The following is a 26,459-nucleotide window of genomic DNA, read 5'->3' on the forward strand; positions in this document are numbered from 1 at the left end:
AAAACCACACAATGCTTTCAGCTGTCTCCAGAATTCAGGCATCATTGCCAATGCCCAACAGGTATTACTTGAAAAAACATACCAGGAATTGCATTTAATTTAAGAACACCTAGTAGTATGGAGGCACCATAAATCACTATACGATGGTGATTACTGAATCTTTCTTCATATTCTGTTGACTTCCTAAAAGTGAACTTATTTTCTTATTGACAATTCAGAAACATCATGATGCGAAACACAATCTGACAGGTTTCTCCACATCTACAGAGTTGTTATATTTAGTTTATATAAGTCCAAAGCCTTTGGAAATTGTCTTCTTTACTTTCAACCTACTTATGATTTCATACTGGTAAGAGCAAAAAAACTAATTCCCCATTAAGTTGACAACTCAAAATATAAACTGAGCCAAGTAAGAGGAGGAGATTAATTATGTCTAGTTACAGTGAAATTCAATAATGAAAGATTTTTCTACAATCATGTTACATGAAGTATCATAAATTCTATTATGTGGATAACTAAATCGAATTAGATTTCAATTATTCAGTGGAATTTCTTAATTGAACAAAGAGCAGAGAACTGTCATAATGAAAGACAAATAAAGAATGGAAAAACAAGAAGGCAAGGAAAAACACTTGAAAATGCAAGAGATAAATGACTGAAAGGAATGAGCAAAAAGGAACAGTTGCTACTTAGCCACACCAGGAATGGAACCAGAAACAGAGAGAGACGAACTCCACAAAGAGCTCCAATACAAGTGACTTCAGCCTGTGTCCCCCCACCTCCCTGGTCATCAAGTTTCTTCTGGTTTTAATATTCTGGTACACTCTCCGTTACTTAAACCTATACTGCTGCCTTTCCTATAGATCCCTTTAACTGTCAGGAAAGACACATATGTAGATACCAAAAGTAAAGAGAGATTTTGACAGATTTTTGTAAAAACCGAACAACACACCCCAACAAAAATCCCACAGCTCAGTAACTTTGGTAAAACACAAAATACAGAAAAAAGCCTGAAACAAAATATAATGAGTCAATCAGAAGGAGGTCTAATCTCAAAATTTATAATTACTTCACCAGTCCATAAGTAAAGAACATTTGCATAAGTTGTTTCAGGAACAGCTGAAATAGTTGACAGTCTTCCCTCAGATTTGTATACTTTATGTCCCCTAATTTTCTTTCCCCTAAACCAACTCTATTTCACTCACAGCAGGAAAGACACAACCCCTGCTGTGCCTAGGCACCTTTGGGGAGAGCAAGAGCATTTTAGAAACAGCAAAAAGAATGTGCAAATATCACAAGAGGGGAAACCAAGGTGGGAAAAAAAGTTTTACCTAGTCAGGATTTTTTTTTAGTAGCGGGGGTGGGGGGTGAAAAAAAATTAGAAAACTTTAATCGGGATACACTGAAATGACTGCACCTTAATTACTGCTTAGAAACTAGAAAACAACATTCACAAGAGCTTACTAAGTGAACAATTAACTTCTCCCACAAGTTTACTTGGAAAAATTATCTTGAAAAGCAACTATCATTTCTTTACATTTATTTCATAACCAATTAGAGTAACTTTTTTCACCTAGAACAACCACATCTTCAATGGTAGAGAAATTCAATGGAAGAGTAATTTAATGTTTTGGACACCACTCATTTTAAGAAGATATTTATGAGTTGGAATAAGGAGTGCAAGGGAAACAAAATACGCTTTTAGGTCTAAGCCATTCTTCAGGGAACCACACCAACATTTAAGAAAAAGAATATTGCAATAAAGACTCTACAGAGAAAGAATCAGCTAAGAAACAACATGGTCTGGTTTGCAAAGCCCACTAAAAATGAGGAAGCTACAGGTGAAAGCAGAACGTAATGCAGACAGAGACAAAGCTTTGAAGGGACTCTGAATGTGTCTCTTTTGGGGAAGGGCCTGTGTAAGAAGTCAGTGAGCGAGCGTTGATGCCGAAACCTTATAGGGAATGGTCATACATTAATCAGCATGGAACTTCTGAAGAGGGAGACTGAAGTACGACTGCTTACAGAAACTGGTGATACATCTTATATAAAATGAAGAGTTTGATGACAGCTAGGATGGAGTTTCAGGGTATGTATTCTAGCATTTGAGAACCCTTAAAGTATTACATACCTTTAGGCGGACTCTACCGATACACACCATAGTCATATAATTACACTAGAATTTTTATTTAACTTAACCAGAAGCCTATTTAGCAAAGCTAGCGAATGTTGAACTGTGTGTGTGAAAACCTCTAGCAACAGAGGAAACAAATCTACATAGAGATGGAAACCAACAGTTAAAGACAGCAGAATGAGGGAACTCCTTCCTAAATATGTAGAATAACCAATTTCTTCACCGGGTTAAGCCAGTACTGGGTATCTGGGAAACAAGTCAATTGTTTAAAGAAACCCCAAGAATTAAGAAACAGGTACATAGTTAAAAGTATGTTCAATGTGGCCCTAAGCTAGAAAAGAAATAGTAAAGAAAAAAGGTCAGTATATGAACATACTGGACCTGAAAGCAGCAAAGCCACAAAAGCCTCTACTGTAATTGTGTGGTGGTGCTTTTTATACATGGTACTTATGATGGATGTATTAACATTACATACAACATTAAACAAACAAAAAACATTGGGGGGGGGGGGGGAGAGGAAGACTCTTGCAACAGGAAAAAGTCTCCAATGGTTATTTGATGTCACTATTTTATGAAAATGGACAATAGCTACAGCCTTCCACGACAATTCAACCCTAGAAAAGAGAAGTTTGTTTGAGTATAGCGAATCCTCATCTTATATGAAGAGAAGTAATCTGTTCTCTTCCTGTTCTTCTGAGTCTCATCTGATAATCAGTTTCCATTTGTGCTCAATAATACTGTGTGGTGATAAAGATTAAAACTTTTTCCAGTGTTCAGATATTGCAACTGTGGATACCTGATAGCAGTAGCACTCTCTACTCCCATGCTGCAGTATATCCCCAAATTACTTCAGAAACACTATCTGTTATTGGTGTAGTTACCATTTACAAGAGCAAATGTGACACATATATAATTGCCCTCTCCTGTTTCATTTTCTTTCTGTTCTAGATCTGTGGGACCTTGCCTGCCTCTGGCTGTAAGGAATATTGCACAATGTTTTATTTCAGTCATAAGACTCTTTGATCATACTTATTTCTGTCATCAGAACTTGGGAGTCCTTAACGTATATTCCTTTTTTTTAAAACATTGTATTTTATTCTTTTAAAAATCTGTGTCAGATTTTACATTCTCTTTTTTAAATTGTAACACTTCAGAAGAAACATCACTTTTACACATATCCTTCTAATAATAAAAGGCAGAACATTTTCTGGGAAAGAAAACAAATCGAAACAAATCTGTGTCAATGACAACAATATGGTGTGATTTGAGAGTATAAGACTCTACCTAATTTAGCTAGTTTGAGACAATGTACACTCAATTATGATATATCTAATGCCAAACTATTTCTTTAATTTTGAAATCCTGCTTCCACTGACCTAATGATTTTCTAGACTGCTATTACAATGCACTTTATAACTACTAAAATGACTGTGACTTTTACATAAGAATACAGCAAAGTCTGCCGTATTTCTGAACCTATAAACATGGTCTGTTTCTTTCAGAATCTCTCAGAAACCACTGGCCACTATTTACATTTTAGGAAACAGCAGTCCACTAGGAACTACCTTGCTACTGGTCTATCTCAGTGCAGATACGAAACTGATGGCCAAAACTGGCTTTTTCTCAAGCCTCTTTCTAAACTCCACTTCTCCCAAGAATCAGAGCTGACAAAACCCGAGTATGACCTGACCCTGTAACTCAGTCTTCTAAAGTGATTTAACAAAGAAAAGCGTAACATTTATCATGAATCTCCTGTTTGTCATTACTTTCTATTATGAGCATGTCATAAATTTTTAACCAATTAACTGCATCCATACCCTAAGCATGCATGCACGCAATCTTTAATTGTTAGCAGAACCCTGTATATGCTTCATGCTACGGCCCTTTGCAGGGGGCACAAAATTACATCTTCTGGTTTTGCATTTTCCACAGAGAACTACACCAAAGGTATCTTGAATAAGCTTTTGTGTCCTGATTACCTAGAGACATCCTGATCATTACACCATTACCTTTCTTCTTATCAGCTATACACTCCAGACCACACTATTTCAGTGACACAGAAAAAGCCAGTTAGACTTTGTACATTTTTAAGCATGCATAGCACTGCTTAAGTATGTATCTCAAAAGAAAAGAATATTTATTAGTTTAAGTCATCTATGAATAAAACCAGTGTATCTCTGTGGTATAAAACAGCAATTCTTAAATTCTCTGCAGAGCAGTAGTATGTTATTTAAAACAGTCCATTTTTTAAAATAAAAAGTTTATTGTATAAAATGAAGACTGCAGAAGTTATTTATGTAAACAGAATCTAATCCCTTACACAAGTATTTGCCCAAGACAAAAACTTAGCATCTTTGAACAGAAGAGAACCTGCACAGACATCAGATTATCAGGACTTTGGATCACCACATATAAAGCATATCACTTCCTAGTAAAGCAGTATTACTAAATTAGGGATGAATTACATTTAACAAATTATATTCACCAGTCTATCACATCTTGAGTACGCCAGCATCTCTTCCCACACATACTGAGCTTAGCATAACTACATTAGCAAGAAATTAGTTTTCTGGAGAAGGCACTACATTTTTCCGATTTTACATTACATCAAGATAAGCAATACTTTCAAATGATAGAAATAACCCCCCACCAAAAGACATTACAAAGCTCTTACTTGAAATAATATATAACAATAAGCAGCTTAAAGCTATAATGAAAGTTTAAATGCAATAAAACTAAAAATAAATAAATGTTACGAGGCTCCATGGTCTGGAATTACTCTGAGATTTCAGCCATCTCTGACACAGTAAGATTGTATTACATATGGTCAAAATACAGTTTGTCAGAACTGGACTACCTATATTTACTTTATCTTATATATAAGGATAGCAAGATGAAATAAAGAAAATAAAGAAAAAAGAAAAATTTAGAACAGTAGTATCAAGTTTTAAAAAGTTGTACCACTCGAAACTAGCAGGGACACGCTTTACCAAAAAAATAAAACTGACAAAGAACTGGAATAGATAGTTCAATATGCTAATTTTCTTCCTTAAAATAGAGGGGTTCACCAGGCCAGACAAACCTATTCTTACATAAGAGGGGGCAAAAAATCTTAAGGAAGAAACTTCTTACGGAAAAAATTGTTTCTAGTTCTTTTGGGGGGGGGGGGGGGGCGCTATGGAAGAGTAAGCGACTAAGCTGAATCTGGTACTTAAATAATAGGATGTGTGAAAAAACCCAATAGCTTAACCTCCTCCTCTCCATTACTGTCTTACATTGACACCTCTTTGTCTAAAACCACAAAATAAAGAAAAAGGTCAAACCAGCAAGTTATATGACAATGACTAGCAATGCACATCTGTTCCTTTGTACCCCTTCCAGTCAGCAGTGGGTTAGCAAATGGCTGACTGCACTGATATTTCTCACTCTTCTGGGCTACCTACATGAGGAAATTTATTGGGAGGCTGGGTATGATAGAGGCAGCCAAACATTCCAAGATAAGGTGGCAAAGTTACTTCATATAAAATTAAATATGAATTATACAAGTGTAACTGTACAGCAGAACTCTAGAAAAGTAACCACTCTATCAAAATTCTTCTCCTTACAGACAAACCCTAAACGGCTTTCAGTTTCTTATACCTTGGTGAAATTAACAGTTTGCACTGAAATCATACATTGAAGCATCTGCCTCAGACTGATATTCTCACCCTGCTGCCTCTCCCCTCAATTCTCAGCCACAATAATTACTCATTTCTGTGCACAAATATGGAATTTTTTTTTAAACCCTCTTACTGCTTAAGACACATCTGACTTTTTCCCTTCAACATGTTTTTCTACCTGCATGTTTTGGAGTAAGAAATTGGAATTTGGCATAAGAGAAGCATTTGCCTGAGAACAAAAATCCTGGTGAAGCAGTGATGAAGGCAGGCTAAGAGGAATGCTAAACATGAATGGATAGGTAAGGAGAGCAGCTACATTAGCAAAGTGAGTGGATGCTCGCTGGAGAAAGAGACAGACTGGAAGTCCTGAAGAACTGCTAGAAGACAGAAGGATCACAACTGTGAAAGAGGGAAAGTAAAACTGGGAGTAACTGGAAGAAGCAGACAGGCAGACCTGGCAGAATCTGGGATCTTACCTAGTCACAACTAATCTATTCGCATCACCACAACACCCATCCCAATTATTTGTCACAAATACTTGTGACAACTCTGTCAACACAAATATTTGTGGAACTATACTACGAAATGAATCTACAAATAGGTCTGAGATGAAAATAGCACCTTTCATTTTTTTTCTTTTCAGATGGGTCCAGATGGATCAATTTTTCCTGTAGGTCATATTAAAGGAGAATGTGCTGCAGCACAAGAGTAGAGTCATGTGGCCAGAACCAAAGGTGAAGATGTGAAATTTGTAAGGTGGTACCAAAGCCCTAGGAACAATAAACTACATTCCATACTTCAACACACCACCTAGTACTGCTTCATCTTACCAGAAAAATGCAAAAAAGGTTCAATTACTGTGACATCATTTAATACAAATTGCACATAGCATGAATAAAGACAGTAGCCTTAACACCCTTACCTATTGGCGGTCAAGAAAGTAACTGTTGTCCAATACAGTTAACTTACCAAGAAAACGAAAAACAGACTACGCAAGTAACTTTCATGTCCCACTTCAAAAAATCACGCTTAACCTCACTTACTGGCCATCACTCTATATCCTTCTCACCCCGCCTACCCACTCCACTGTACCATCCTAGGTGAACGTCCCACTCTAAATTATAATATGCTTTTCATGTGAAACCATTCAGCTGCTAAATAGCTGTGCTGTTATCCAAAGAGCATCTCCTGTGCAGGATTACCAAAACATGTGACTAACATCTTCGAGATACATTAAATTACACACGTTCTTGAAAAGCTCATTATAAAATTAATTACACTAACTTGATTACAGTAACCATTTATCAAAATGTTATCCTAGCAGAATAGACTCCAAAAGTATTTAATCTCTTAAGCACAGCTAAAACATAGTTTTATACCAATAAATAGGAAAAATATGATTTATTTCCTAATGAAGTTATTATTGCAACATGCAGAAAATATCAAGCATAAAAAGACATTTCTTTTTTCCTACAGGTAGGCTGCAATTGTATGGGGTCATCAAGTACTGAATAACCCTGCTAACAGCTTACAGATGAAAAGAAAGCTGATGAAGAAAACCAGCCCTCCTTTATTTTCTTAAAAGCCCCGAGATAAACCAGTCTGTTCATTTTTGTAGAACACTACACTGGAAATACCTACTCTGTCTGATTTACTTTCGGAACAGTGATTACAAACATGCTACCCTATGAAGTACACTATAATGTGTATAGTTTGTATATATTGAATGAAATACTGTATGGAATATATTTTTATCCCAGATGATTTTCAGTCAAGGGCATGCATTTGCAATACACCAATTAATATACTTCTTTCTATGCAAAACTACAGCATCAGCTACATAACCCTCAGAAGGCTATCATAATGACAAACACTGACGTACAAAATGGAGCAGTACTACACACACACAACCAAGTAATCTCTGTGGGTTGTGCTTAAAAGTGCTGTTGCATGGGTACTAAGGCAAGTACCAAACCAGAGAGATTGGAAAATGGGAGCATGAGGCATGCAATGCTTCCTGTAAAATATTTTGAGTGTTTCATCAGAATTAAAATTTTGTTCTCAGTTTTTCATCAAAATTTAAAATGTCCCCAAAGGAAAAAGAAAATGGAAGAAGGATGTTTTTCCAGTTATCTCCATTCATGAAAAATGTTTCAACCACTTATTTTCCATCTGATAATACTTTTGACTCAATCTAGGAGGTAAGCATGTTACTCTATAAGCAGAGCAGCAAAACTGCTATCCTGTGGGCTGGCTCTTTGTAGTCCTAAATGCAACCCAGTTCTGCCAGACACCCCACCTCACCTCCACCATTTTGAAAAACTTCATGTTCCTCCCTCTAGCCATCTTTAAAATTCAAGGATGGTGTGACCAATTCCAATCTATACATGCACTGACTAGACTGCTAGCAAACCACGTATAGCAGGTAACTGCTGGGCTCAAACTGCAATTGTCCTTAAAAAGGGGGCTCCAACTTTCATGAAAGCTGCAAACTCTTTACACTTCCGAGATCTTCACTCCCAGCTACATTTAGGGGGGTTGCAAAGTTGCGCAAGAGGTTAAAATGTTACTCAGTGATAACGGTAAACAAATAGAGGGACACCTTTTTGCTTAAGCTAAAGGGTTGATCTAAATTACGTCTCTAAATGCTTAAAACACATTCTGGACAGGCTGGGGCAGGGTGGGATTCAGAACTATGCTGGCATCTATGAAGAAAAGGAAGGAAGCCTGTCACAGCTATGCTGTGGCCCTGCTGTGCCTTCTGACCAGATGCACTTTCGCGCTCCCGGAATTAGAGGCATCCCTTGCCGCACGAGCTGATACTGCAGGTGTATCACCAAACAGATGTGCTCTCACGTGCTAGGGGCTCTAAAAAGTAATGAACTAGATATAAGACAAACTATGCTTTAACCTTGAATTTAAATATGGTAGTAGCCTGCTACCATAGAATCACAGAATCATTTAGGGTGGAAAAGACCCTTAAGATCATCGAGTCCAACCATAAATAACTTGCCTTATGTTGTTTTTTGATTGGCAGTTATGTTTAAGAGCCATAACTCTTTTCAATGCTCATGTGGCTATGTTATGACTGACTTTGATATATTAATAAAATTGTACAGTGTAACTGACTTTGTTATACTGAGTCAAGTCTCTGGCCCACAGCAAGCAGAGAAACATCTATTTTCTGCAGAAACAGCCTGAGATACTACAGCTGTTGAAATGTTTCACCCCTATGCTAGAACCTCAACACTGTTGCAGTTCTCAAAATAGCGAATTGTGGCAAAAAGACCCATCCCTACTTTTTGTTCCAGTCTTCCATACAGGATGTTATTTTCGTTGTCTCTTTTTGCTGTTTGGTCTAATACACAGCACAACTGCTAGCTAGATTTAGCCATACACGACAGCTTTGCCTTTGCAGATAGTCTTTCAAAGCAGTTTTGAGCACATTCCTGTTCTGTGAGCTGGATGTCAGCATCATCTACACAGAGAACGAGCCTGTCTCCCCAGGAGTACTTGAAGGCAGACAGAAATTTCCTCCCAGTGCTTGGGCATCCTGACAGAACAGCAGATATCAGCACTTACAAACAATGTCTCACAACTTATTCTTAGATGGTTTCCAAATTCTGCTTTGCAACTGACACTTCAGCCTGCTAAGCAGAGAAGTTTCATACCCCTCTATAGTTTGATGTTCTCATTCTTTGTTCAGTCTGTATTTAAGTGTTCCGAGTGAAAGACCGTTATGCATATTTCAGTCTACTTGGATTCCTGAAGTTTCAACTGGCAAGTAATGAAGGTGTTTTAAGTGCATTAGCAACTGCATTTTTTAAAAGCTCTTAAAGTAACAACGACCTGCCACTTTGATTGCTGTCCTGTCTGCAGGCACAGAAAAAAACCCTTTCAATATGAACATTATCGCATACCTTTTCCTTTTAATTACAGCATACCTACTGGTAATAGAGGCCTTGATTTAAAAAAACCCAAACTTTATTTTAAGAGTGGTCCAGTTCAACCAGTACATTACTTTGGCTGCTTCTGTCTACATCCAACCACTTCCAGATTGGAAAAAGCGGGCCAGAATTTCCTTGATTTAACAGTACAATGGTAGTCTATTTTCCTTTTTTATTCTAATATTTCAAATAGGACTACGATTGCATCATGTGTAATTTTGTTTTGCTTGACTGCTATTTTGCTTTCTTCTCTTGCTCTGCTCAGAAAGTCTTTGTAGGCCGGTACACTCACTGATAAACAATACACTGCATTTAATTTCCTGGGTTTTCTGTGTTCTGCCTTGCCTATGCTTACAGTACTAACTGGAAATACAAAGAAAGTTCTGTTTGGCCTGCATTTACATTTAAAATCTCAGCCTTTCCGTTAATGCTTACTTTCTCACTATGAACATTTTTTCATTTGAACACTTCGGCATAAATGCCATTATCACCCTGCAGAAAACCCAGAAGAGGAGTATTTTTTTTTCCCCGACCTAACTACAGGTCTTTGCTTTTCTTGTGACCACTGATAAATAATCTTTAGGCTCGCTCTACTTATGTTTTTCACCTAGATGCAGGCTTGCTCATCAGTTTTGCAGTTTCTACAGCCCTTGGCACAGTAAAAACTCAGACCGGTCTGATTCACACTTTTTTAATCTTTAAAAGTCACAAATTAATTATCTCAAAAGATTCAGCCAGAAAAGTAAAACTTTTCACACAGTACAACTACGCATCAGCTGTTTTTTCTCCAGGTATCTTATTAACTTGTTGAATATACATATTTTACAGATCTAAAATGCATTTCTAAGCATTTCTGAGATTTTTACACTGTTACTCTAAGCCCACCATTAACCTGTCAACACATTGCTGAAATGCAATTACAGTTTGCCCTCTGTACGCTTTTCTTTTTGCTTCCTTTACTCAACTTTGTGATATAAGGAATACCCAGGTATTCTGCTTTGACTATGATTGTTCTTCAGTTGTTTTGTTTTGCAATACTTAGTTTATGATTTCCTGCATCTACATGAGACAATTTACTTTCAAAATTATGCTCACTGTTCATACATAAAATGAAAGACTGCCTACAAAGTGAAAAATTCATTCTGATTCTATTACGCCTTCCCACTTGCTGAATACTTTATCAAGCACTTTCTAAATATGTTCCATGCTCCAGGTATTGATGCTGCACTACACCTACAGAGCAAAAGGGACTTGCCTATTACCACCTAAGCACACGAACATACCTGTCACCTATGCACATATACACTCAATTCCCTTTGTATGTTAATTGACCATCCATTTTCAAAACTTATTCCTCATTCACTTTAAAAGCAAATCAATTATTATAAATGTTATTCATTTCAAACCTCTTTCCTCACACTGAGTCAGACCAAAGGTCTATGCAGTCAGTACTTTGTCTCCAACAGCAGCCATGAGCAGATGGCTAGGGAAGAGCAACTGTATACAATACCTTTCCAGTTTCCAACTATTTTAGCTCAGGGTTCTCTTAAGTCATGTGTGATTTCTATCGATTTACTAAACTTAAACGGATTTCTCTTCCATGAATTTTCCCTGTCTTCCCTTGAGCGCCCATAAATTTTGAGCATTCAAGCTATCCCACTGATGGATTTATGAAAGAGAATTCTAATTTTTCATTTTTACAAATAGGTATAAAGACCCATAACCTGGCAAAAAGGAAAGGCTGCAAGGTTAGATATCCAATGCAACTCTCCCAGCAACTTCAGTTTTAACTCTTTCTCTTTACTCTGCTTCCAATTGTATTTTATTGGCAGAATAAAATTTTTGCATTTTAGTCAGAGCTCCTTCTTCTGCTTCACTTTTTAGGACTTTGCCTACATACATTTTTCCAGGAATAAAGAAAAAAAAAAAAAAAAAAAGATCCATGGTATTATCAATGATAGAAAGCTACTGCATAAACGAAGTATGACTTTTCAACTACAATGTCATGGATGTTTCAAATGGATACACATTAGTACTAGTAACCTAGGTATATGTTTTCAATCTACCCTAATAGAACATATGAGACTTCAAGATTTTAAATAGCATCTTGCCTTTTCTCATTTTAATTTTCTGAAACCGAAGTAATTTCTGACAGCTCTGAATTTCAGCCTTTGTCTCAAGATGATAGGACTCACGACTACAGTAATATTGCACTGATTTTATACTTCATCAGTTATTAATTCAATAATACAGTGCAAGCTACGACCACATTTTAATAAAATAACAATTAGAGCATTTAACCTTTTATATAAAAATACATCTGGCTATGGTATCTAAAATTCTTAATAATAATAATTTCCAAAAATAAAACGGGAGATGCACATCCTACCATTCCTTGCAATTACCCTGTAACAGCAGGTGAAAGGACTGGAGAAACATAAAAAGGCTATTCAAGTTCCAGGTTCAGCCACTAGAGAATTTCTCAAAGCACAAGAACAAAGGAAAAGAGAGCTACCATCTACCTTCAGCATATTTTATCACAGATTCAGGCTACAGGAAGGAGCTGCCAGAAGCTGGGTCAGAGAGTGTGAATTATATAGTTTCCATACCTATCCTAAGCAAACATGAGCAGATTGCCAGAGTTCAGACAGTTTCCTAAATGGCTAACCCATCACAGCAGTACGAAATCTGCACTTGCAGTTAAGTTTTCGCTCTCCACAGGCATGGGCTTTGCCTCTGAAATGCACACCAGATCGCCCACACTGAATCAACTGACAACACATTTAAAAAACGTCTAATTTTAAGAAATTAGATAAAGCTTAGACTAAGTGGCTAAGTTATTTACTACGGACTTAAATATTGACTTACACAAATATAATGTAAAATGTTTTTTTCCTGATTTTTTCCTGATTTTTATCCCTCTGAAGCATTCAGTTATAGAGATCCGATTACTCCAAATGCTTACTTCTTACAAGACCAAAACCAATTTGACCAGTAGCTTTCTGAGTTTGCCATAGATACAGTTTGGACTCTTTATAGTATGAATTTGAAAACAATCAATAAAAGCAGTTACAAAGTTAGAAATCACATTCATTCACTTTGACAGTCATATGCACATTTGCATTTATAGAGTAAGGATATCAAGCAGAAGACTCTACATAGCTTTTTTTAATAATAAATCATTTACAGTTTGACAGCGATTTCCTAAAAAAGCCTTACTGACCCTTTCTAAGGCACAGTTTTTTCAAACTATTCTAAGAAATTTAACAGTGCTACGTCAAACCAAGTGCTGTGCTTATTCCTTACTTAGCACCTCTGAAGAGCTGACATCAAGTATTAAGTAAGAATTAACTTGACAAATGTAATTTACATGCCATCCATAAAACTGCTTAACCTTTTTTAAAATATTATCAAAAAATAACTGATTGTCAGCTTTCTTAGAGAACATCTAAAATTTCTGTATAAAATATGAAATTATTCAGTTATGAACTCTACTACCCACAGCCTAATGCTGTAGCCATAAAAGAAGAAAAATAAATACAGTAAGAATATAGCCCCTAAGCAGCCTTCGCTGTATCTTGAATATACAAAGCCCTCAGAACTCAATGATATATTATCTCTCCTAGGGCAAGAAGTAATTAAACACATTCCTTTCTTGATAACAGGAGAAAAAAAATAGAGGAAAAACCCCATACCTTTAAAAATTAGTTTCACTGTATCTGGAAACAAAGGAAGTACTGAAATACAGTGGCCATGTATGGCATGGCAGAGCTGAGGACATACCTTTGCTGCACACTCCCAGAATTAATGGATATTTTATTTGGCTTATCTCCTTAGTGTTCCGCATAGAGAAGCTATCCCAAACCTTTGATTATTCTTGTTGCCTTTTTCTGTACTAAGTCTAGCACATAGATCAGTGTGGGATAATCATATTCAACGCATGCCCTATGTATGTCATGGATTTTTACCATAGAATAGTAATGTTTCATGTTATGACCCCTTTCTAATAATACTCAACACTATTTACTTCTTTTGACAGCTAGTGAAAACCGAGTTGATGTTTTCACAGAAATGTCTATCACACACTTTGCTAAGCAGTAATAGCTGATTTAAAGTCAAGGTTGGGTTTTTTTGCATAAAGTTGTTTTATTCTCATGCATTACTTCACATTTCTGAAAATAAATCTCTGCTTCTATTTTATCACCCATTTGCTCAGTTTTGTGAGATCCTTCTACAACTCTGACTCAAGACAGTGGTGAAATCAAGAGATTAGATCATCAGATTAATCTCCAGACTATTATCAGAGTAGAGGGGTTTTTTTCTGCAGTCACTGTAATAATGTTACTAAAATATCACTACAAGTATTTGATCACAATTAACAACTGACCATCTCCTAACATTTGAAACACCTGCTTACTTTGACTGAAAATCCCCCTCTTAAATTGTGTGCCAGCTAAGGCGGGCACTACTTGCTTTCTGGACTTCTGCACGCATACAGTTTGCATTATCCTTGCTTAGTTGAGGAAAACATTAAAAACATCTTCTTAATCACTCTTAGTGGTGACAAAGAGCAACTCTACTATGTCTATGTATTCAAACGGCCACCGAGGAAATAAAAACTGTAAATCCATGCGTGAGTTAGCAGAATCATGATTAGAAGTGTGTTGTGCCAGTGCAGGAGCCTGTGTTGGAGGCTGCACGTTCACCGACAAGGGAGGTTACGAAGGTCCAGTGGCAACCGCCGCCTTGAGCGACGGAACCCTCTTTCAGCAGTTGGCTTGATTTAGGAAGGTTTCCACTGTTACCCCAAGCGGGTAACTCTGATGAGGATCTCGTCATTTTGCCTCCTAATTACTGCCATGCTCTCTTCTCACCCCCTGCTCCACTCATATGCATTTAGATACTTCTCCAAAGAGCTTTTCCTTAGTTTATTGCTTTGGCCAAGGCACCCCTTCCCCTGCCGCTTTCTAACACAGCAAAGCAAGCCACACCCATCTATCATCTCACTCCTTATCAAAAGGGTCGATTCACACTCTGGTGAGCCTTCAATCATTCTCTAATTTTGCAACAAGACTTCCCAGGTGAGGTTTCATTTTACTGTTAAGTGATTTAATCTACAAAAAGGAGCAATCCCACTCCCCTGTAACTCTCAGGCGCCATCATCCTGATTTTTCCCATGCATTTGCTGTAGTATTCAATCCGATCTCACAATGAGCTGATTTAGAAAATACAAACCCCTACAAAAGAGCCATTATTTTTCTGCTGGTTTAGCTCCCTGAACAGGCTTACTGTAATGGTCAAATGAGCACAGGTGCCAGTGGAAAGCAGGGTCACAACTATGTATTTTGGTGACAGATAGCTGTTGGATCAGGTTAGCTGTAATGTGAAGCCTTACTCTCAGGCTCTCCCTTATGCTTTGTAAGCCTAAGAAGCACAGTTGCTTCTTTTAACTTGCAACTCGCATCTTCCATGATGAGGATAAAAATATTTTCTAACTGATGCACAGGAAATAATTCAACCATCGTACTGTTTCCATCTATCTGTACTGTCCAGCTATACCCTACAGTATACTAGAATTGTGAACTCCTTGGGGGAAACACTCTTCATGTCTGCTTCTGCAAAGCAGGGGTCAGAGCATCATGTGTTTTACTTTATTTTCATTCTGTTTTACTGTTCACTCGAATATAAAACTGTTAAAACTCTATTGAAAATTTAACTGAAATCCAGTTGATGCAAGTCTTCACTGACAGAACCTGAGGCACAAAAAAGGCATCAGAGAAAAAAAAAAGAAATAGACCTTCTATATTCTGATTTGTTACTGATTCAAACCCTTGGGCTCTTTTTGACATCTTCTCATTACAGAAAATGCAGTCAGTGAAGGTCAAAAAGAAACAGTTGTCCAGACTTCAACAGAAGTTAATTTCTAAGTGTAAGAAAGGCAAACTTTTGTTTCAAAGCAGTAGCAAGAGCTAACCAACTAGGGAAGCTGTAACTATAGCCCACACATAGTAAAGGACACATTTAAGGGAAGACAAACAAACAGAGCTTAAATTCTAGCTCATGCCACTTCTGCAGATCAGGCCTACTGACAGAACAGATAGGATGAGAAGAAACGTCCACATGATTATTTCGTACAAGTCATATAACAAAGCTATAGTGACACATGAATCAAAACTGAAAATGGTACCAAGAATATTAAACAGTAAGCCTATCCAGAGCTCTCCTGTTTCTCATGGAGAATCTCCTAACCTTTTGGGATGGTTTCTCTGGAAGAATTTCTTGGGCCAAGTAAATACAGACATACAACAATCTAACGAGTTTTTTAAAAAGGCAGTTGATCTAACTGCAACTAAATTCAATTATGAGCTGTACCCTAAAAGCAGGACGCAAAGGTCTGATCACCGGAGTTACCTCTCAAGTGGAAAATCAATGAGACATGAGTCACACAGGATAAAATGACATTAACTGGCCTGCCTTTACCTCCATATCCCTGCAAAAGATTCCCTCTCTACATTCAGAATTTCAGTAGGAGAAAAAAAATAACCCTTCATGCAATACAGGAAGTTTCAATAAAACCACTTCTGGGCTGTAATTAACCGGGGATATTTTCAGATCATGAGTGACATAACTGAAATTCACAAATATTAACAAGAAATTAATTACCTATGTTGTTGGTGTGGGGTTTTTGAGGGGTAGTCATAAAACAACAACAAAAGACCATCTAGCCTTTAACATCAAGAAATCCGTTCCTTTACACTTACACATTTGGATAATTTGAATGGTCCCAACAGCAAACTGTACTCCACAAAGCAATCCATTTATGAGAATAACATACAGAGGATTCTTGAGGATTTGCAAAATTCTCTTTGGTTCAACAACAACTAAGACCTTCAAATGACATGTCCAGAACTACAAAGATAAGACTTAGTATCTAAGAAGTCTTGAAATTAACTGTAAAGTAGGAAAAGAAATGTGAAAAAGACAAGACTTCACTTTGGGGCAGAGGGGTGAGGAGGGGAAGCTTTATTTGCACTAGGACATCATACAAAGACTATATGCTTCTCATTGTCCTTTTCAGCACTGGCTGTGAGATGGCAGCTACGTGAAGAACCTTTTCCATCTGAAGTATCTTAGGAATCCTCTTAACAAAGGATCAGTGGATTCCCAATTGTATGATCCAGAGAAATTCTCAGCTGACCTCACCGAAGAGAAACAAGATAACTACACTTTGTTCTGTTAGAAACCACTTCCTCACAGATGGATTTAAAACTACGCAAGCATACATGAAAAGTAATTGCATTGCTGCAGCCTCCACAATGATACTGTGAATAACGATTTTTTTCAGCCTTTCTGCATTGTTTTGCAACGCACTGGATATAGCAGAATTTCCAGAAAACTGACACAATAAACACCATGATTCTGCTAAAAATAGAAAACTAGTTGTTTTTTTTTTTTTAAAAAAAAAAGCTGTAGTGGCTTTCTATTTTGCCTTTTTCCAGGGCAAAATAAATTTAAAAAAATACAGAAAAGTTGCAGACTGAGGATTGAAAAGAACTGAGAACATCTGGTTAGCTACATTCTTCCTGAAGCCTAGCTTTTGAGGAAACACCCAAAGAATAGTGGTGGCAGCATAGCAAAGCACAGAAACATTGTCAAATCTTTTCAAGTGACAATTTAGGCAAAGTAGGTACTAACAAAAGCAATATAAAAATGTATACCTAAACAGTAAAACTCGCCGCTAGTTATACTCTGACTTTCAGAGACATGTATAGAGAAAGCGCAAGTAAACGAAAAGAAGATAGTAGGTGGAACAAAAAACATGTACCAATATATTCTAACTTTAGAACGATTAATAAAATACAATTTTTAAAGTTGCCAAAGAAAATGTATACATTTGGAAACAGAAAAAAAAAACAAACAAACCCCAGCATCTGTTGTAACGTTAATAGATTCCCACTCCAAGTCTTTCAGTTAGTCACTGTCTATACACTCCCCCAGTCCACTCTGCAAGAAATGCTTCTCCAAACTCCAGGTTAAAACAGCCTTTTTCAGACAGTTCTGTCTGACAATTTCTTCTCAGTAACAGCTCTTCAGGTGGAGCTTAGGGAATAGGTGCATCTGCCTCCGCCTAAGAGTTAAGCCTTTGTGCCCTTACTGCATGAGATACTGTGACCCCTTTATAATACTCTACAAAAAAGCCTCTGTACTGCAGTTATACATAAAAGGAAAATCCCTGGAAGACTTAAAATATTTGAGGAAAGGAACAAATTCCTTTTCTGACATCATTCTAATACAGCGAACAGTGTTTGCATTCTTCCTTTATTGATTTTGAGAAATAGGATTCTCATTAACAGCTTTGAGATCACATTTATTTAACTGAAATAAAGTATACGAAACCGTTAGAATTAACTTCCACCATGTCCTGCTGCATCTGCAACTATATGTAAGCAAACATTGCATCAGGATCTAAAGCCAGTGCCATGTCAGTTACCAACACTTTGTTTCTCAATGGTTTAGTGACCAATATCCCATCAATTACAACAAACAGCATGATGATACCCTGTGAAGTTGAAGTATATATGAAGTTTAATCCATATCATTGGTGAGACGGAAAAATGCCCTAAAAGCCTAATTACAATTAGGCAGTAATAGACTGAAAGCATTGTTTTATCTAAATCCTCTACACTCTTTTCAAACATTGAGAATGTGACAGAATTTGTTTCACTTTAACCCTTTTCCTAATTACAGAGCACATACATATGTGACACAGAGCCTATCCTTCATTCATCATTAAGCTCAAGGCAGCTTTGTCAAATTTCAAAAATCAGAAAAGCTTGAACAAGGTCACATGGAAAGTCGGCAGTTGATTTTGAATAGAAAAAGTGCAGACTAATTCATTGAACTGAATTTGGTTCAAAACACAGGTTTATCAAATTTTCCAGTGCTTTTAACCCTGAAAAGCTTTAAAAACTCATTTGTGTCAAGGTTAGTTCTTCCAATTTAATTAAATATTTTTAAATCACCTAAAAAAAAAATCTCAAAGGAGAAATTTTGTTTAAAACTAGTATATGTAGTAGAAAGGATACACTTCTATTCAGGCTTTTCCATATTGTGACTATTGCACAGCAATGGGCATGGAAGACTGAAATCTATTTCTAATTCATGGAACACAAACCAATTTTAAATAACATATTTATATAACAAACCCTTCAGGAACCTGAAGATACTTTGTAAGTGATGATTATCCCTCAAAATACCTCTCTCAGACAATAACTGTTATCTCTATTTTATAGAAAGAAGGCGTGATGTTGCACAATTTGCTCTGTTTCAGAGCCTGCAATGCACCTGATTCCCTGGCTCCCTAGACTTAATCTTTTGAACTTTGCTTCTCTTCAACGACGTCTTCTGAAAGACTTTGACTCTAGCTCAGTTTCTTTCTACTGGATCATAAAAAACACATAAAGGTAAGTCAAAGATATTAAATCTACAATGAAGACTCTATTAAAGTTATTTTCAATATTACATTACAGAAGCCTTTAATAAATGCTTTATAAAAAACCCTTTAATGAATACATTTGATTATTTTTTTGAACTAAATCTTACAAACTGTCACATCACCAATATTTTTGCTCCACCATGAAGTTTTGTTTCATTTTTTTAAAACATGGCCAGCAAAATTACAAAAATCATAAAAATGTGGAGAGATCTCATGCTGACACGTCATCCTACCTCCTGTGCCAAGGACAGACCGACTATACCCAAATCACCTCTAAAAGGAAGTTATTTAACCTTTTCTAGAGCACTTTCAGCAATAGCTATCCCATTACCCCCCTCAGCTATTTAACCCTGCGATTATCTATCCATAGAGCTGGAAAGCTTTTCCTAATGTCAAAATCTCCTTTTGTGCTCTTTAGGACCATTATTTGTTACCCTATCTAGGGAGAAGAGTTTATTACATTCTTCTCTGTAGCAATCTTTACCATATTTGAAGCCTATTATTATGTCTCCCCATCTCTGCTATAAACTAAACAAGCACAACTCTTTCAGTCTTTCCTTCAGGGTCATTATTACAACTCTTCTCTAAATATTCTTCAATTGGTCCAAATCTGTTTGAAGGAGAGTAACAAAAATGGAGACAGTGCATCACCTGAGGCCTTACGCTGAGCACTGCAAAAGAATTTAATACCTTACACGCAACAACAATCCTGTTCATATATCCCAGTATGACTCTTGTTTTTTTAGAGAACCGTCATGACTCCTTTGTGTTCATTTTGTGATACAGCTGCTTATTTGCAGAACTGTCGCCCAGCCAGTTGTTTCTCATATTTAAGTTTATTGCTACTACCCAAACATATTATTTTGTGTTTCTCTTTACTGAACTGCATCCCATATAGTTCAGGTCATTCATCCAATTTGTCAAGACCATTTCACACTCTAATGCTTGTATTCCCTCCCAGATTTGTACTGTCCAGGCAGTTAGTAAATCTGCTTTGTTCTACCATCCAGGTCACAAACTGAAAGACTAAACAGGATTAAATTCAGAAAATACACCTGCACAATTCTACTCAATCCATGCCTTCAATCTGTAATGTCCTTAAAGCATTTAATTAATAAGTAACTAAGCAGCACTGCAAATCTTCTTAACAGTATCTATTTTTGGTGTTTCTAGAATCTTTAACTGTGGAGATGAAACTCCTAACTTCAACATGACTGTACAGGCAGAGCATCTTTCAAATACAAATATACCACTCTCCTTCCCCTTTAATATATTTGTATGTGGCACAGTAACCCAGATGCATAGCTCCTCCAATTTTGAATTTGGGCTATATCCCTGTTTTCCTTTCCTATACTATACTAGAGATACTACAGAGACACTTCAATTCAGAAAAAAAAAAATCACTAGCTCTGAAAAATTCAGATCTTATGTACATATATACACACACACACCCCTCCAATAAAACAAAAACCAGGATGTTATCATTTATGTACCAAAAGGCAAACTCTCAAGAACACTCATTTCCTTTCTGACTTTTACATTTTCTCAGTGTTTTAAACAAAGTGCAAATCACTACATTTTAGGGACACAAATCAGGTATTTCTCATGACAAAGCTGTAAGAGACTGACAAAATCCCACTGCTCTACTACTGATGTATGTTCTAAAAGGTAAGCTTTTACCCTTCTTACCACTAGTTTGTCTGGCACATGTGCACCCACTAATCAAAACAAATATTTGCGTTTAAATACTGTATTTAAATCTGAACTAGTAAAAAAAAAAAAAAACAAACTTTAAAATCTTGGACAATCAAATTGTCTGTCTTGGCAACACTCATATTCTTATGTCCTATGATGAAGTTCAATAGACCAGAAAGAATGGAGAGCAGCTAATGGCCGTCTAGTAGATAAAATTGCTACAAAGAGAATCAATCGTTTTCTGAAGCAACAAGACACAAGGCAATCAGCCTAATGCGAAGCAAAAATATTTAAACTGAGTATCGGGTAAAACTTTAACCATTGGGTGATGAGCTGCTGAAACCAGCAACACAAAGAGGAACTTCATCATCACAGGAAATTACCTCGGTACACTTCCAAAGGGCAGAGGACTGGACTAGCTGACCTTTCCGTATTTCTATGTTTAACCGAATTCATTATAACCATCAAAACGTTAAAGTAACTTTAAAGAACAGTTATTGTAAGTTAGGCTACTAGGCTTTTTGTCTGAAGCTATAACAAACTCTTACATGACAAATTGTCTGTATAAGGGAAAGTAGTTAAATGCAAACTGTTAACTAATACACAAATTTTGAACACAAGCTGCACAAATTATCAACCTACTACACGACAAAACCAAAACAGAATATTTTGATTACAAAGCTGCACTTAATCAGAGAATCTTTCTAAAAGTCTTTTTGTTAGGAAAACCAGTGTCCAGTAAGAAAGAGAACACACTATTTAGTGTTCAGCTCTGCATTTCTGAAGTGTGTTTTACAAATTACTCAAACAGAAAAAGGTTTTCACAAAACTAAAATAAACTCTCATGACAGTTCTTCTGCATCCAAAGAAGTTTTTGAAGCAGAAACCATATTTACAATGTTCTTAAAACTAGAACAATATACCATTAAGTGTTTAATGTAAAGTTTACCAGAAGGAAGTTCTTATGATCAGCAGCTTGATTTCCAGCAAAGAAAGAACACTTAATTTGGAAACCAAAAACAAAACCCTCCTCACTACAGAAGTGAGAAAGTTTCTCACTTTCTGCAACTTCACTCCCGCCTACAGAGGTGGTAGAACTCTTCTTGTTCAAGGTTTTTAAGGACAAGTCCTACAAATATCTGTCTGGAATAGCCTAAGTACATTTACACTATCCCTAAAGAAAGGGAACAATAGGTCTTACAATACTGCATTTCTAGAACTGTGAGTACAATGTAAATCTACGGATATAAGCAAGTGCTGAATACTTGAAAAATAAGTTCTCCCTTGCAAATCTGGTTCTTTATGACCGGAGAGACCTGTATCATCAGTTCCCACACAATGGAAAGACTTCCATTTTGGGGAAAACCAAAACAAAGCAAACCCCATTAGATTAGCCCTAAAGACTTTAGAGAGAGCTTTTCAAATGTGAAAGACTAATTTAAAAAACAAGAAAAAACCCACAACTGGAAGTAGGGCAGGCTGCAAAGACTTCTGTTCCAACTTGCCGAGTACTTTTAGAAACATTAAGAAAATAGTTCTTATTTCCCTTATCCAACAAGTTGGTAGAAGGTCAGAGTAAAAGTCTTTCCACCTTGTATCAACCAGACAACCCTTACTGACCAGAAGTCAGCCTAATCAAAGTACCTAGAATGGTCTGGAAGAACCAGAAACAAAAAAAATCTGTAAGTCTCTTGGAAATACTGGGAGAGTAAAGCCTTCATTCTGTATGAGACTACGGAGAGCAGACTGGAATCTCACTACATAAGTATGTTAGAAGCACTGATAAGTATCAGAGCAGTCATGTGCTGTTCAGCTGTAGAACAGAAGCCCATACTAGGATAAGTTCCCAAATTCTGTGAAATAAGAGATCTAGGGGGTTTTTGCACATTAATAACTGTAATAACACTGAGCTCAAAAATCCTACTTGCTCTTTCTCTTTTTCCAGAAATGTTAAAAATTATGAGACAAAACATATGATTTGACTTCATGACTTAGTTACTAAGCTATTTAATACAGCCTGTCTCTTCATAATTATACAGTTGGAGTATGCAATGCAAAGGAAAAATCGTTTCAGTTAACAGTGGTATAACTGAGAATTGCAACAACTACTTATATTGGACTAAATAACTAGACACATAAATTATCAACAGTATTTCAATTTAAGGTCATAACCGCTGCTCCTTACTGACCCATGCAGCTGTACTGTGTAACAGTCCTTCACAAAAAATCTTACTATAAATTCAAGACATAAAATGCGTTTATGAAATAAGCATGACAGTGCTGGAGAAAGCCTGCAACCAAAGTTGTTCAGGTTCTGAATGACTTGCTAGAAGTCACATAAGAAAGCAAATTACTAACTGCTAACCCCTTCTAAGGCAAGGGGAGTTTCATGAGTGACTTCAATTAGGTGAAAATTTCACCTGATAGCTATTTTCTTGAACATTTTACCACATACTCTTTACTTTAAAAGAACTGCAATTTTCTCCCCTACTGTTTAACACACCCCATCTTTTTTTTCTGAAATAAACTTTTTCCACTTCTGATTAAGCAAAAACTAATACTATTAATCTGAAAGACAGTACAGTAAAAAACACTTGAAAACTGACTGCAACAGTAACTTGTCAACTTGTTTTCTGAAAAGTTATATTGCTTATGAAAAGGATCGAATTTTGCCAACCCCAAATCTACCACTCCCTACTGGATCACCAGTCCTTGTAGCAGCTGGGGAGGGGGAGGCATAACATCTAACTACAGGTCAAAAATACACCCAAAAAGCGTATTCTCAAAAGGCTGCACAAGCTAATATTTAGTATGAAACACAGAGTACTCTTAGAGCTTCACCTTAAAAGCCTCAGTAAACGATCACTATGTTATTCCTCAGTAAACGATCGCTATGTTATTAGTACAGTAATAACGACAATATCAATGGAAAGCATGCAAATACATGTACAACCACTGCAGAGCTACTGCAATTTGTTTAATAATAACCGCAAACATATTTCCAAAATAAAGCTTGGAACTTCAAAGCCTAAAGAACATATTCTTTTACAAAAATGTAGTGTCATCTCTGTGGCAGCCTAAAACCGTATTAGTAAAATGCAGGGTTATACTCCAATACTACAAAACCTGCCAGCGTGCCTGGATAATCAGCGACGGAATACAAGACACCATAAGGAAGAAGCCGAACCATATGCTCTCCCTTAAGAGAGATCAGGACTAGGAGACAAAGGGGATACTGCTGAGCTGGGACGCCTGGATACTACTGGAATTATTTTTCCTAACACAAGAGAAAAACAGAAATGTATTTTACAAGTTTGGGGTATAATGGGACATACGACATCGCGTCAAGAGAGAGCATATTTGTGATGTTAAATATCTCTTTGCGGATCCCTGCATCCTTAAACATCAGCGTTCCTACAGGGTAGGAGCAGTCTGGGTTCACGAGCAGAAACCTGAATTGAGTACAGAAGCAAGAGCACGGGTCAGGTGCGGCCAGCAAGCCGGGACAGCAAAACCACCACTTCGTGCTGGTGGGGGCAAGGGCAGGGCCAGGGCTGCACGCTGGCCGAGGAAGGGCCACAGGACCTCTGGATGTTAACCCGGGCTGGGAGCTGCCAGAGCAGCGCTGGAGCAGCCAGAGGCACGGCCAACTCAGCGCCGTGAAGTCGGGACCGCTGTCCGGCAGGCGATAGGGCACGACAGCGGGGGGCAGCCCGGGGGCGCCCCGGCGGGCTGGGCCGGGCACGCCGCCCGCAAGCCCGGCACCCGCGGCTGGAGGGAGGGCCCCGGACCGAGGGCAGAGGCGGTGCGGCGGCAGCGGGGGGGAGAAGCGCGGAGCGAGCGACGGGCCGCGACGCCGCAGCCTGCGCTCCTCCGGAGAGGGAGAGCCGGGGCCGTGGGGGGGGGGGTGGGGGGGCTGGGTGCCGCGGCGCGGCCCGGGCACTGCGAGGGGCAGGCGTGAGGTGATCTGAGGTGAGGCGGGGCCGGGCCGGGGCGGGGGGGAGGAGGGAGCGGAGCGGAGCCAGTCGCGCTTCCCCGGGGCGCCCAACCCCGCCCCGCTCCCCGTGTGGCCCGGGGCACGATGGCGGGGCGGAGGCTGGTCCCAGGGTCCCCGCCCCCCGGGCCCCCGTTACCATTACCCAGCACGCCCAGCGCTGCGCCGCCATCCCGCAGCCGGCCCGCTCCCGCAGGGGCCGCGCGACCTCGCGAGATTTCCTCCTCCTCCTCCTCCTCCTCCCCCCTCAGCCACCCCCCCCCCCGCACGCGCCACCCCGCCCCGCGACCCGGCCCGGCCCCGCGCGCGCACGCGCACCGCCCGCGCTCGGCTCAGCCCCAACATGGCGGCCGCGGCGCCGCGCACGTGTCCGTCCCCCCCCCCCCGGCCCCGCCGTGCCAGGCCGGGCGCGCGCACGGACACACGTGGACACACGTCGGCACACGTAACGCCGGGGGGGGGGGGGCGGGGCCGCCGCGCACGCGCAGGCGGCGCCGCTGCGGGCCAGCTGATTCGAACGGGGCGCGCGAGCCGCCACCTCCTCCCCGCACGCGCTGGTCACGTGGGGGCTTCCCCCCTCTCATTCCCTCCGCCTCCTCCTCCTCCTCCTTCCCCCTCCCCTCGCGGGTTCCGAACTCGGCACCATCCGGGTCCCCCCCCTTCCCCCGGGGCCGGGCCCGCGCCCTCACCTGGCGCCCGCTCCCCGGCGCCGCCGGCCCCGCGCAGCCCCCGTCCGCGGCTGAGCTCCCTCCGTGCTGCCCGCACCAGGCGGCGGCGGCGGCTCCGCACAGCGCCTGCTCCCCTCGGCGCGGCGGCGGCGGCTCCTTCCGCTTCCTTCCCCTCCCCCTCCAGCCGCTGCGGCGGGGACCCGCTCCCTGCAGCTCCGCCTGCTGGCAGAGGGCGGAGGCGGCCGGCCCGGCCTGCCCGCGGCCGTGGCCAAGGGCCGGGGGGCGGCCCCGCTGCCCCGGGGCGGGGGTGGGGGCCGAGCGGCGCCGCGCTCCGGCATGCCCCGGGGGGAGGGCCGGGCCTGCGGGGCGGCGGGGGAGGGACGGGACTTGCCCCCCCCCCCGCGCTGGGGCAGGTGCTTGGCGGGGCGCCCCGAGGGACGAGGAGGAGGAGGAGGAGGAGGAGGAGGGCGGCGCGGCCCGAAGCGGCAGCCGGCGGCTGTGGGTGCTCCCGGCGCGGCGGCCGTGCCGCCTGCCGCCCCCTCCGGCGGGCCGCCCTGGCGCCCAGCCGCGCCGCCGCCCGCAGCCGCAGCAGGCGGCCAGCGCCGGGTGCCTGCAGCTTGGCTGCGGCGCGGCCGGGCGAGGGGCGGCCCCTGCCCGCCTGGCACCGGGCCGTTCCTGCCCCTGGAAGCGCCCGCGGCCGCCTCCGCGCCCCGAGAGCCGGGCTCGTCCCTTCGCGGCTCCCCAGCGATTTGAGCGCTCCTCGCCCGTTCCTCCTCGGGAGCAGGCACCGTGCGGCACTCCAGCCCTCTAGACGGTGACTGAGAATTAAGTAGCCGCGCTTCCAAAGTCCTTCTTTTTGGTGCCGT

The 26,459-nt window shown here is 40.0% G+C and overlaps 1 protein-coding gene across 1 annotated transcript in view; it reads right to left on the reverse strand.

Moving 5' to 3' along the window:
• ZZZ3 (zinc finger ZZ-type containing 3) overlaps window positions 1-25,100 on the reverse strand; it is a 60,868-nt gene extending 35,768 nt beyond the window's left edge. The window contains 1 exon segment of the mRNA XM_075711119.1: window positions 25,071-25,100. The gene's annotated coding sequence lies outside the window, so the exon portion shown is untranslated.
• Window positions 25,101-26,459: the final 1,359 nt, after the last annotated feature.

Source organism: Pelecanus crispus, chromosome 5 (assembly GCF_030463565.1).
Source record: "Pelecanus crispus isolate bPelCri1 chromosome 5, bPelCri1.pri, whole genome shotgun sequence".
Classification (NCBI taxonomy): domain Eukaryota; kingdom Metazoa; phylum Chordata; class Aves; order Pelecaniformes; family Pelecanidae; genus Pelecanus; species Pelecanus crispus.